This window comes from Quercus suber, unplaced genomic scaffold, assembly GCF_002906115.3.
Source record: "Quercus suber isolate HL8 unplaced genomic scaffold, Cork oak 2.0 scaffold_415, whole genome shotgun sequence".
In the NCBI taxonomy this organism is placed as follows: domain Eukaryota; kingdom Viridiplantae; phylum Streptophyta; class Magnoliopsida; order Fagales; family Fagaceae; genus Quercus; species Quercus suber.
The window spans coordinates 22839-34366 of NW_027069866.1; positions in this window are offsets into that span (position 1 = coordinate 22839).

The following is an 11528-nucleotide window of genomic DNA, read 5'->3' on the forward strand; positions in this document are numbered from 1 at the left end:
CAATTTTTTTTTTGTTAGATTGTATTGAAGAAAATATTATTTGGTGGAAAGCAATAAATAAGAAGAGAGAGAATGCTAGTATTAATTAGGTAATAAGGTGGAAAACAATAGCATTTAATGATGTTTTTTTAACCGTTAGATCTCTTAAAAATCTATGGTGTAAAAAAGGAGTCCAAATCTTCTGTCTTACTTTTCTTGCTCTACTCTATACTCCACCAATAAATACTTGCCATGTGTTTACCTAATTAATTAAATACTACTATTAATTAATAACTATAATATTAATAAGCCAATAATGATAGTATTTAATTAATTAGGTGAACATGTGACAAGTATTTATTGGTGGAGTATAAAGTGGAGTAGGAAAAGTATGACAGAAGATTTGGACTCGTAAAAAATGTGTAAGTTTATAAGAGTTACACCAGGTGTAACTTAAACCCATTATTTTGAGGAAACATTGATACTAATTAGAATGCAATAATGACAAGCTTTCTTATTTTATTTAGGGAAGCCAAATTAGCATGTCAATTACGGAGTAGATGTAGAGCATCTAAGAATAGTATATATGGTAAACAGTCAATCATTAAGGGTGTGTTTGGTAGAATGAATTTTAGGGAGGATGAAAAAAAAAATGAAGAAGAAAAACTTTTTTGAAGGGTGGTTGGTTGGGAGAGGGAGAAGGAAAAAAGATGGTGGGGTCTGGGAGTTTTCTCCCAGAGCCCTACAAAAAGTTTTCTACCCAAAATGGGAAGAAAATTGAAGGGAGAAAATATGCAAGTGCACATGGACGAAAATGCCTATGTGCACTTGCACATGGGTTGATTCCAAGTCAATTGTTTTTTTTTTTTTTAGTTGCTTTGNAATGATTGATACATACATACATATATATACATAGGCATGTTTTATGCCTATAAAGAATGCAAATATTTTATTTCTTAAATAAAAATGCAAATATTATTGAGCTATTTAATTAGATTCTAGATTGTGTGATTATTATTTTATTTTATTTTTTCTTTTGTTGGACTTTGTTTCAATGGCTGCAAAAGCAACTAAATTTAAGCAAAATACAATATTTTAAATTGATTTTTTTTTAACATAAATCATAGAAAAATAACATCGGAATTTCACTGTACTTAAAAAATTAATGCATTGACTAAAATAATTAATATAAAAAATAAATGTATTTATCTTATTAATAATCTTTTTAATTACATAGAATAAATAAATAAAATTCAATTTCATAAATATATATATATATATATATATAGTGGGGGTAAGGGCCCAACTTTGTATATTGGGCCTTGGGCCTTATCTGAGAACCTGACATTTTCGAGGAAGAGTAAATAATTGGGATAGGCCCCAAAGCTGAGAATTGCATAATGAATGAATGGAGGAATATAGTCCAAGGAGGAGCTCCTTCTCGGATACGAATAGTATTGATCAAATCTGTATTTAGGCGATTTAGGTGACTTTTTAGCGAATTTCGACGATAAGGATGGACTCTATACACGTACAGGAACGATAAGAATTCAGAAATATATAAGGAAAAGCTGTAACCACCGTATTAAATGCATTGGAGCTACTTTTCTGGCCGCATTTATGTGGATAGGACCCTGAACAGTACACTCTCAGCTACCACACTTCCCAGAAAGCCAGAGAAAGTGTTTGATGGGACGTGACACCTGAGTGAAAGCAAAGATGATTAACAGGTGTAGGATCAAGATGATGGAAGAGGGGACTATATATTGTAAAGGATATCTCATGCAAAAGGGGAGAGAAAGAGGAGAAAAGGAACTACTATAGCACTCAAAACTATACTAATACTCAGTTCTATTGGTTTATTTTAGAATATATCTCCTCGGACAACCATTTCATTCAGTTTTACATGTCTTTCTTGCTTGTTCATTTTTTAAATCCATACTAGCCGTTGTCAAATTCACAAAAGGCTCAACTTTTTCATCCACTCTCTACAAATTTATTGTACTGGGCTCATTGGGCCTATATCCCATATTCCTAGGACTTGGGCTGCAAATTATGTCCTTACATATATATATATATATATATATATCAATTTTTTCTCACATAAATCATAGAAAAATAATAACCTTAGAATTTCACTATACTTAAATAATTAATGCACTGATTAAAATAATTAATATAAAAGAATAAATATATTTAATCTTATTAATAACATTTTTAATTACTTAGAATAAATTAAAAAATTTAATTTCATGTGTGTGTGTGTGTGTGTATATATTACATCACTTAAAAAATTAGAAAATTAAATGGTCAAGATTCATTTTAGTTAATTCACAAATAATTAATTTTTGATGGCTTTTGTGTTAAATTGTTGTTATAGCAATTAAACGTGGAAAAATGTCATTTCTAAATCAATTATTATTTTTACAAACAAAAATAGTTTGTTGTATAAAATTTATAGCAATAATTATATAAATTCTTTTAACATAAAAAATTAATGCACAACTATTGATAATTAATATTATATGTATTTACTAGATTTGCTAATTCAATGAACTATTATTTTGATATAAATGCGAGCTTTGTTGACATGGAAGCTTAAATTAAGAAAATATTAAAGAATTTCTCACATGGTAGAACCTCATACTTTTCCAAATGATGTCTTTATTTTCATATTGACTTATTTGGCTTTGCCTTCACAATAACTTTTATTTTTTAGAGAGTTTCAATTTATAGCGTCTGCTCCTTATGATAGCTCTTTATCATCAGACCAATACACTGATAAGTTTTTGGTGTAGGTGGGAATTGAATTCCAAATTTCTTATACAACTATCAAAGACTTTACTAGTTAATCTAACTGAAACTCACTCCTTCACAGTAACTTGGTAACTAGTAAGGATGACAAACACTTTCATAGTTATGGCATAATTTTAACTCTAAAAACATTTTAGAGTGAAGAACTTTGTGCTTAATTAATATATACAGTGTATTCTTTTCAAGTGCCTCCTAGGCTAACCAAAAAGTTCATTGAAAAAAATTTATTAATTCGAGAGAAATAGATAAATTTCCCAATCCATCAAATTCAACACTCTTCAAATCAGTTGAAAGTTATGGAGAAAACTAAAAAGCTTTTCTACTTATCCAAATGACCTTCCAAATCCATGGTAAGATTTCTCCATCAATTCTACCGTTAATGTTAGCATCAAAAGGGATTCAAATCAGGTGCAATACCTAGGTATTACACTTGATGCAATGGTAATATACGATTGAGATTGAAAGTTCAAAAAATAAACTTTCGATCTCAACCATTGAATAAAAAAAAAAGTTTAAAAAAAGTTGAAAAAGTTCAAAAATGAAAGTGGTAAAAATTGATGTGAGTGGGTTTGGTATAATTACTCTCGGTGCAATACCCTAGGTATTACACTGGATCCAAATCCCTTCAAAAGCGTTAAATTAATTTACTGGGAGGACTTTTAGGAACTACTATAATGAGGTAAATGGACAGGGCAAACAAAAGAGAAATTAATAAGGCAAACACAGTATTACAATAGGTGAATTAAATTAATATACTAATATTAAATCCCATTAATTTGTTTTAGACTTTTAGGTGAATTAATAGGTAATTTTTATAATAAATTAATAGGTACATACTACAAACTACAAAAGAATCAAAAAGTGGGTTTCAGTTAACTTAGCTAGTAAAATATATGATGGTTGAATAAAAGATTTGAGATTCAATCCCCGCCTACACTAAAAATATACTAGTGTCTTAGTCTGATGATAAAAGAGCTATCATCAGGAATGAATGTCATAGGTTGAAAGTCTCTCTCTAAAAATAAAATAAAAAACTGTCTTAAAAAATAAAAACAAAAACAAAAAAATCAGAAGAAAGGCAGAGGAAAGACATAAAATTTAATGAGTTTAGTGCCAGTTTTTTTTTATATTAAAATATGTTAAATAATACTCCATATTGGAGTAATTTAAGGAAACAGGAAACCCATTTACTCTTGAATTAAATAAATATTTAAATAATAAACTTTACAAATGTCAATATGTATAATGGTAACTTATTTAAGAGTATTTATCAATAGGCGAAACTACATTGTTGGTTCCTAAAGTTTACCTACGGAGCATTTTTAGTTCCTGAAGTTTCTAGTGAGCACTATTGGTCCCTAAAGTTTCAATAATGAGTGCTAGTGGTCCTTCTATTAACTTCTGTTAGTTGTTTTGTCTATGTGTTTAATGGAATAATGATGTGGCAATTTTTTAATGACGAGTCTTTTTTTTAATTAAAAATTACATATCAAAATACACATGAGCTTGGATCTCCCAAGTCAAACCCAGTTCTATTTTGAATCATACACTGATTTTCTTAGGAACCAAACAGAACTACTACTACTGATTTTCTTAGCAATTTGCATCTTATAATGACCACCTGGCTTCTCCAAGCTATAGTACTACCTCCACTCTCTATAAAACCAAAGGATTTAAAATCAAAACCCCAATTTGAATTAAAAAGAAAAGAAAAAAATAGAACTGGGTTTGATTTGGGAGACTCAAGCTGATGTGTAATTTTTAAATAATAAAAAATTGTCACATCATTAAAAAAATGCCACATCATTATTCTATTAGACATATAGACAAAAAAACTAACAGAAGTTAATAAAAGGACCACTAGCACTCATTATTGAAACTTCAGGGACCAATAGAACTCACTTGAAACTTCAGGAACTAAAAACGCTCCATAGGCAAACTTTAGGGACCAACAATATAGTTTCGCCTTATCAATTCTCATTATAATGTGTCAAGTATTTATAACGTGTACAAATCGTTGTTTGCCATATGACGTTGTTGATCTATAACTCTACATGAGTCCAAAATCCAAATCTTTTATATCATACTCTTCCTAATTCACTTTATACTCTACAAATAAAAGTGACACATGTCCATCAATTTAGTTAAAATGAGCACTTTGGTCAGTTCGGTGTGGGCTGGACCATGGTGCTTGACGCACCCAATAGCAACCATCAACACAACTTCACCTTGTCGTGGTTATTGCTTCATCGAAATATTGATTGATGGTCACAACTTGAATAAGTTAAGCAGTGAGCAACCCACAGATTAGACCTAGCTAGCTCAAGTTGGTACAAGTTGTTCAGCAAATATAAGGCGTAAGTGTGAGCCCAGTGTTATCATTTTTCTTTTTACTGTCTTCATATTTATCGTCTTCACAGATGGACTCAAACCAAGCTTTGACTTGTCATCTTCAACTTACTACCAAGCAAATCATTTTTTCACTTCCTTTGCACTTTAAATTAACGAATAACTCTAGATCGAGTATGGCCGGATCATGGACCCAAGTCATTATTTATACTGTCAAGGAATATCTCAAACTTGTGAAATCAAGCACATGACGGCATACAACTAATTAACTACTTTGACATTAATTGCTAATAGTCGTGGGAATCCCACGCATTTAAAGCCATAGTGACCCATGTACCTACAACTTATGTTACTATCAAAATCTTATTCTACTAATTGAAGCGCATGGAATTGTTAAATTCCTCAGTCTTATGTGTTTTTACATGGCCACAATTACTAAAAGAGAAATTTTAGAGCTCATAGGCTCATCTACATGAAGTGATTCTCATTGCCAAAGGTCCTTAAGGGGGGAAAAGTGTGATTAAGCAGGAGCGGCTCTATATAGAGTTCAGGGTGGTCATAGAACTACCCTAACTTGGAAAAAAAAAAAAACTATTATGTATAAATTTTAAAAATTTATGATTTTTTTTAATTTTTTAATTTTATTTTTATCTTTGAAAAAACTTTGTGACCATCCTAAATTTTTTTTAGGCCCAACATAATTAAATTTTGGACAAAATTTGATAACAAGCATGGTTGTAGACTAAGGCTACAACTCTATTCAATATTTTTTTTTTATTGAATGTAAAGTTTAACAAATCCACCATTTAATTACATTTTCTTCTTAAATCCTTCATACTTGCAACATTTCAAGAAGATAAAAGATCAATAAGTATGCCATCAATCAAATATTTAAATTTCAAGTTTTTGTAGTCTAAAATTATACATAAAAAATAATTTTATGAATTGAATGGCAAATAACATATGATTGTCATGAAATTTTAACGTGTTTTAAGAATATAAAGAACATACAATTCATCGATTAGATTTTCAAAATATGTAACTATGTTAATTCATTTAGTGAGAGTAACTACAATTAAGTTTATAGCCAAATTTTGTTCTTAAACTTTGGTCTCCTTACAAATAAAAAGAAAAAGTCCAAGAAATTTTTTATTTAACTAAACTTTTGAAGAAATGTAGCTTACAATATTGATAATGAGATTATTATGTAACGATTTCAAAAAAAAAAAAAAAAAATTGTAAAAGAAAATTGTAAGATTTTATGTATTTGCGTGCGTGTGTGTGTGTGTGGTTTTTTAGTCAATGTATGAAATTCTCTTTTTATTAGATTTTGTATAATTTAAATTTCTTAATGATCACTCTCAAGAAAATTTCTGGAGCTACCATTATGATTATTTTTTTTGCCTACTATGTTCCTTCGTCTTAAGTAACTAATCAAGCATATCTAATTAACTTTGCTATGATTATGTTCAATAATAAGAGATTTTACTAGTTGAACTAACTAAAATTTATTAAGTAAGAATATTTTATCTTATTTTATGTGTTTTAGTCACTTTTTTAACAAACGACATGGAAGAAAAATAAACGAAAATATTTTATGGGTTGATGCCCCTTGTGTGGTAGGTCCATATCATAAAAACATGATAAAGAGGCTTCATTCTTCATGGACCCAATCACAGAATTTAAGGCTTCAAGAGTGATGCCCGTGGAAATTCGGATTTGATTCAATAACTTGAGCAGGGATTATCGATGAGTATAAGACGTCGCAAGTAATCTCCACATAGAAATAGTCTGTTGGGACCCATGGGGAGGCTTACAAGTCTCTTGCGGCGGCCACACCTCACACACAGTGTGTGGGTCTTGTTCCTCCTCTTACCGAAACTGAAAACTCCCTGTTCCAAACACAACAACACTAAACAATATCACACACACAAACACAACAACACTATCCAAAATCTAAAACCAAACACAAAATGAAAAGGATGACAATCTCATTTACTGACCGTGTAGAGCTGAGGGAGGCGGAGAAGACCAACAACAGACTCTGTAGGGTTTTTTTCAAAAAATGAAAATCGGGTTGAAGTAATATATTTATATGACCCGAAGCCCGACCCGACGCCCAACCCGAACCCGAAATAACCCGAAATTAAGACCCGAGACCCGACCCGAATATTGTCAGACCCGCCCAAAACATTCCGGGTCGGGTCGGTACGGGTCGGGTTTTCGGGTGGGCCGGGTCCTTGCTCAGTCCTATGTTGGGTCTTTTGCAGCTGGTATATAACTCTACTTCATCTTCAGTATATCAAGGAGGCTTGGCCTTTTGGTTCAAGGCTTTTCAAGGGTGGTCCAAGTTGTGGTTATTGCAAAACACCTCAGGACTCAGCAATCTCTTAAAATCTTCACAATCATAGCAACCTCCTCCCAATATAATAATTAATTAGCAGCTGATACAGTACCCATAGACCTACCAAAGTAATTCAAATCCATCAAAAACATTTTAGGCCCACAGAATCACTTGAAACTCTCTTTAGGCCCAACCCGTGTCATTAGGTCCACTCATGATTTGGGCTACCTTCAATCAAAGCAAACCCACTCACACCAAAGGCCATGCCTCTCTATTGAACCAGGGTTGAGAAGACTTGCACGAGATTATTGCCGGTGGCTTCCCCAGAACTTCTAATGGTTTTAGTGTTCGAGAAGTGTGAACAATCAAACACTTACTGATCATATATAATTGACAGTTTTACTTGCACATAGAAAATACAAAATAAAATATTATACAATCTTTGATAATGAGTTGTACGCACTCATTAAAATGCCCAGGAAAAAAAAAGATAACTCTTTTTTGTTAGAAAATTTTTCGATTTATTTATATATTTCTTAGTCTCTCTTTTTTCCCTTCTTAATAGAAACAAACACAAATAAGAGGAAAATAAAATGAGATTCTATCACGAAGGCGAGTCAATAACAAATGTTGCGGTGTTGTTAATATAGAGGTAAGTAAACTATACACTCAACTCAATACCATCAAATTTCAAACCTGGAGGACTAATGAATTGATCCACCCTAGTCTTCCTAACAATAAAACAGAGTCATTTATACAAGTGTGACATCACCGATTGGGTTCTTTTTTTTTCTTTTTTTCATTGTATTGATTATAAACCTGACTCACACTTACATAGGTGTACTTGGCATTTCATTGGTTTGGGAGAACCATTTTAGCGGTTTTTTTAGTGGACCTAATAATTTAGAGGAGGCAATTTCCCCCTCACCTGACAAGAAATTATAAATTAATAATAATTTTTCGAGTTCCAACCATTGTTTTTCTTTTCAGTTTTCATTTGAATGTATGTATATATATATATATATATTTTTTTTTTTCCTTAATTTTTTTGGTGGAAGAAAAAAAAAAAAATACATTGACGAAAACTTGATAAGAGATCTTAGGTGTTGTGCAATTTCCTTCAACCAGCGTGTTGCAATTTGCAAATACAGATGCTTATTAACAATGTTTTGGCTTGATAAACTCTGAAGTTTCTCTCAAAAAAATAAGCTGGCCTTGTTTATTTTTCTTCAATGTCATTTGTTAAAAGAGTGTGCCTAAAACACATAAAATAAAATAAGATAAAACAATTTTGTTTAGTGGGTTTCGGTTAGCTCGACTAGTAAAGTTTCTTGTCATTAAACACAATCATATCAAAGTTAATTAGATATGCTTGATTAGTTACTTAAAGAGGAAGGAAAATATTAGGCAAAGACAATAGGGTTAATCACATTTTTAGTCCAAAATTGAGCTCCAAAATTTCATATAGATGAGACAATATGAGCTCCAAAATTTCTCTTTTAGTAATTGGCCATGTAAGAAGACACATAAGACTTGTGAGGAATTTAGCAATTGCACTTCAATTAGTAGGATAAGATTTTAATAGTAAACTTCAAAAACCTCTTATTCAAGACTAGAAGCAACTAAGGGGCAATTTTTTTCCACATTGGTGGAACATAACCATATATTACTTTCCAGTTTTGATAGTCACCTTTGAGTCTCTGGCAAGTCATGCTTTTCTTTTTCTTTTTCTTATAATCAAACGTCCAGTGTGGGTTTACTCCGTCAAAAGAAGGAATATGATAAAGCTTTCTTTCTTGTGTTTATATTATAGAACTTTATTGTAGTCTCCTATAAATTGAACAATCTAAAATAAATTGTAGCCCCAGATGTTGGTAAAACGATGTGAATTTCCAATTCAAGAGGAAAAGATGCTTGCTTTTCCGCGCCTTGACTTCTTCTACATGCAAAGTTCTGGTTCAATAAAGCTAGTTCCATGCGGTTCACGAAACATTGCACCTTAACAAAATAAAGACTGGTCGTATGTTCTACCTAACTTTAATGGAAGCATTAAGCATCGCGTAATAATAAGTCCAATTTTTCATCCCGCTTCATTTTTCTTTTTAATCTTGTTGAAATTGATTATATATTATTGGATCACAATCTAATGTATGGAGGAGGCCTATATATATAGTATATATACTTAGCCGAGAGAGAGAGAGAGGAGGCCTGGCTATAAGTACAAAATTACAACAAGAATAGTGAGCTTGGTTGATGGAATTTGAAGAAAGGACAGGGCTTTTTTGTTCAAGACTAGTAGATCAACTATTGTGGCATTAAATCTGGTTGTGGAGGACATTCCCGAGATATTAGTGTAGGTCCTTGAAGTTGAAGGATATATGTAATGTAGTCAGAAACGAAGTATCTCTGAATTGGGAATTTCAAATGTGAACGTGAAAATAAAGTGGAAATTGAAAGTGACTAATTGGAAACAATTGCGTGCTAGAAAAATTAAACAATCAATTGGTGCCAATCAACAATCAACAAGTATCACAACAAAACCTACAACAAAATTTTACATTGCAAAACATGTAAATTTTTTGTCACTGCCTGCAGAAAGAATAATGTTAGCTAGTATCACAACAAAACCCACAACTTTGCCACAACTCGCCACATGGATAAGTTGTGACAAAGTTGTGGGTTTTGTTGTGGTACTAACATTATTCATGCAAAAGTACATTTGAATGATTGTAGTTGCATTTTATTCCTTACGATCTCATCAATTCTCCAACATTAATTCATAGAACTGATTAATGATTCCACGTTAGTCATATCAAAATTCAAAATGAGAAACAGATGTGAAAAAATAACTACCCCACTAATAAATGAAATATATGTGTTAGCGAGTTGTTATTTTTGCACACATGTTTCTTATTTATTGAATTTTGATATGGATGATATGGTAGCATTTGATACAAAATGTTAACTTGAATATTCGTTGTTCCATTAAACCATGCACTGAGACATAAACTCTCTTTTCTCTCTCTTCATTTGGCATGTGAAAAACTTATAAATGAAATGAAGACAATAAATTTAGTGATTAATACTTCTATTTAATTGAATTCAGGTTTTCAAAATTCAAAATATATTGATTTTTATTATTTTTTTCATGTTTTATAATTAAAAACTTATTTATATACGATGATATATACTTTGTCTCTTAAAAATTTATTTGATATATTTTAGATAATCTAAGAAAATTATTATTTCACAAATCTAGAATCTAACTTTTGCAACAACCATAGTTAGAGAACCAAATTTGTTCTTTTCATAACGTACATATTGGGCAAATAATTGAATCAGAATTCTTAATCATAAAGTAGAATGTGCTTTTTATAAAGTTTTTATCTTTTTGAGAACAATAAGGTTCCTATCTTGTTCCTTTGCTTTATTTCTCCTTTTAAAGATGAATATCTTATATTTATGTGAAGTACATATTGGGTAAAAAAAAAAAAATGGGCCCATTTGTTTTTTAATCTTTACATATTCAAGTGCACTATGTACTCATATTCAAGGTAAAAAAAAGAAAGAAGAAGAAGACAGAACGTAATCACAATTCAAAATATTGTTAAAAACACTGTTGTTTCCATCAGAGTTATTCACGATTCAAAACTCCCTCTTTGTTATAAGTTGTAACTATCAATCTTATCGAAAGTAGAAAATAAATAAAAAATTGTTGAAGCCCGGGTAGCAATCAAGATATTGATCTTGCTATTATTAATTAAAAACAAATCCAATAAAATATAATTCAAAGTCTTCGGACTTTAAAGTTCAAAAAATATTTGTAATATATTATTTTTAAAGTAAAATATGACAAAAATAAAATATTGACATACCTAAAATATAGCAAAAAGTATGTTCAAATAATATATATATATATATATATATGAAAAACTGAACATGTATCGAAAAATATAGCGACTTGTCAAAAAATATTGGATTATTAAAACACAATTAAATATCCATCACTAAAAAGCTTTCGACCAAAGGCCAAATCTTGTTT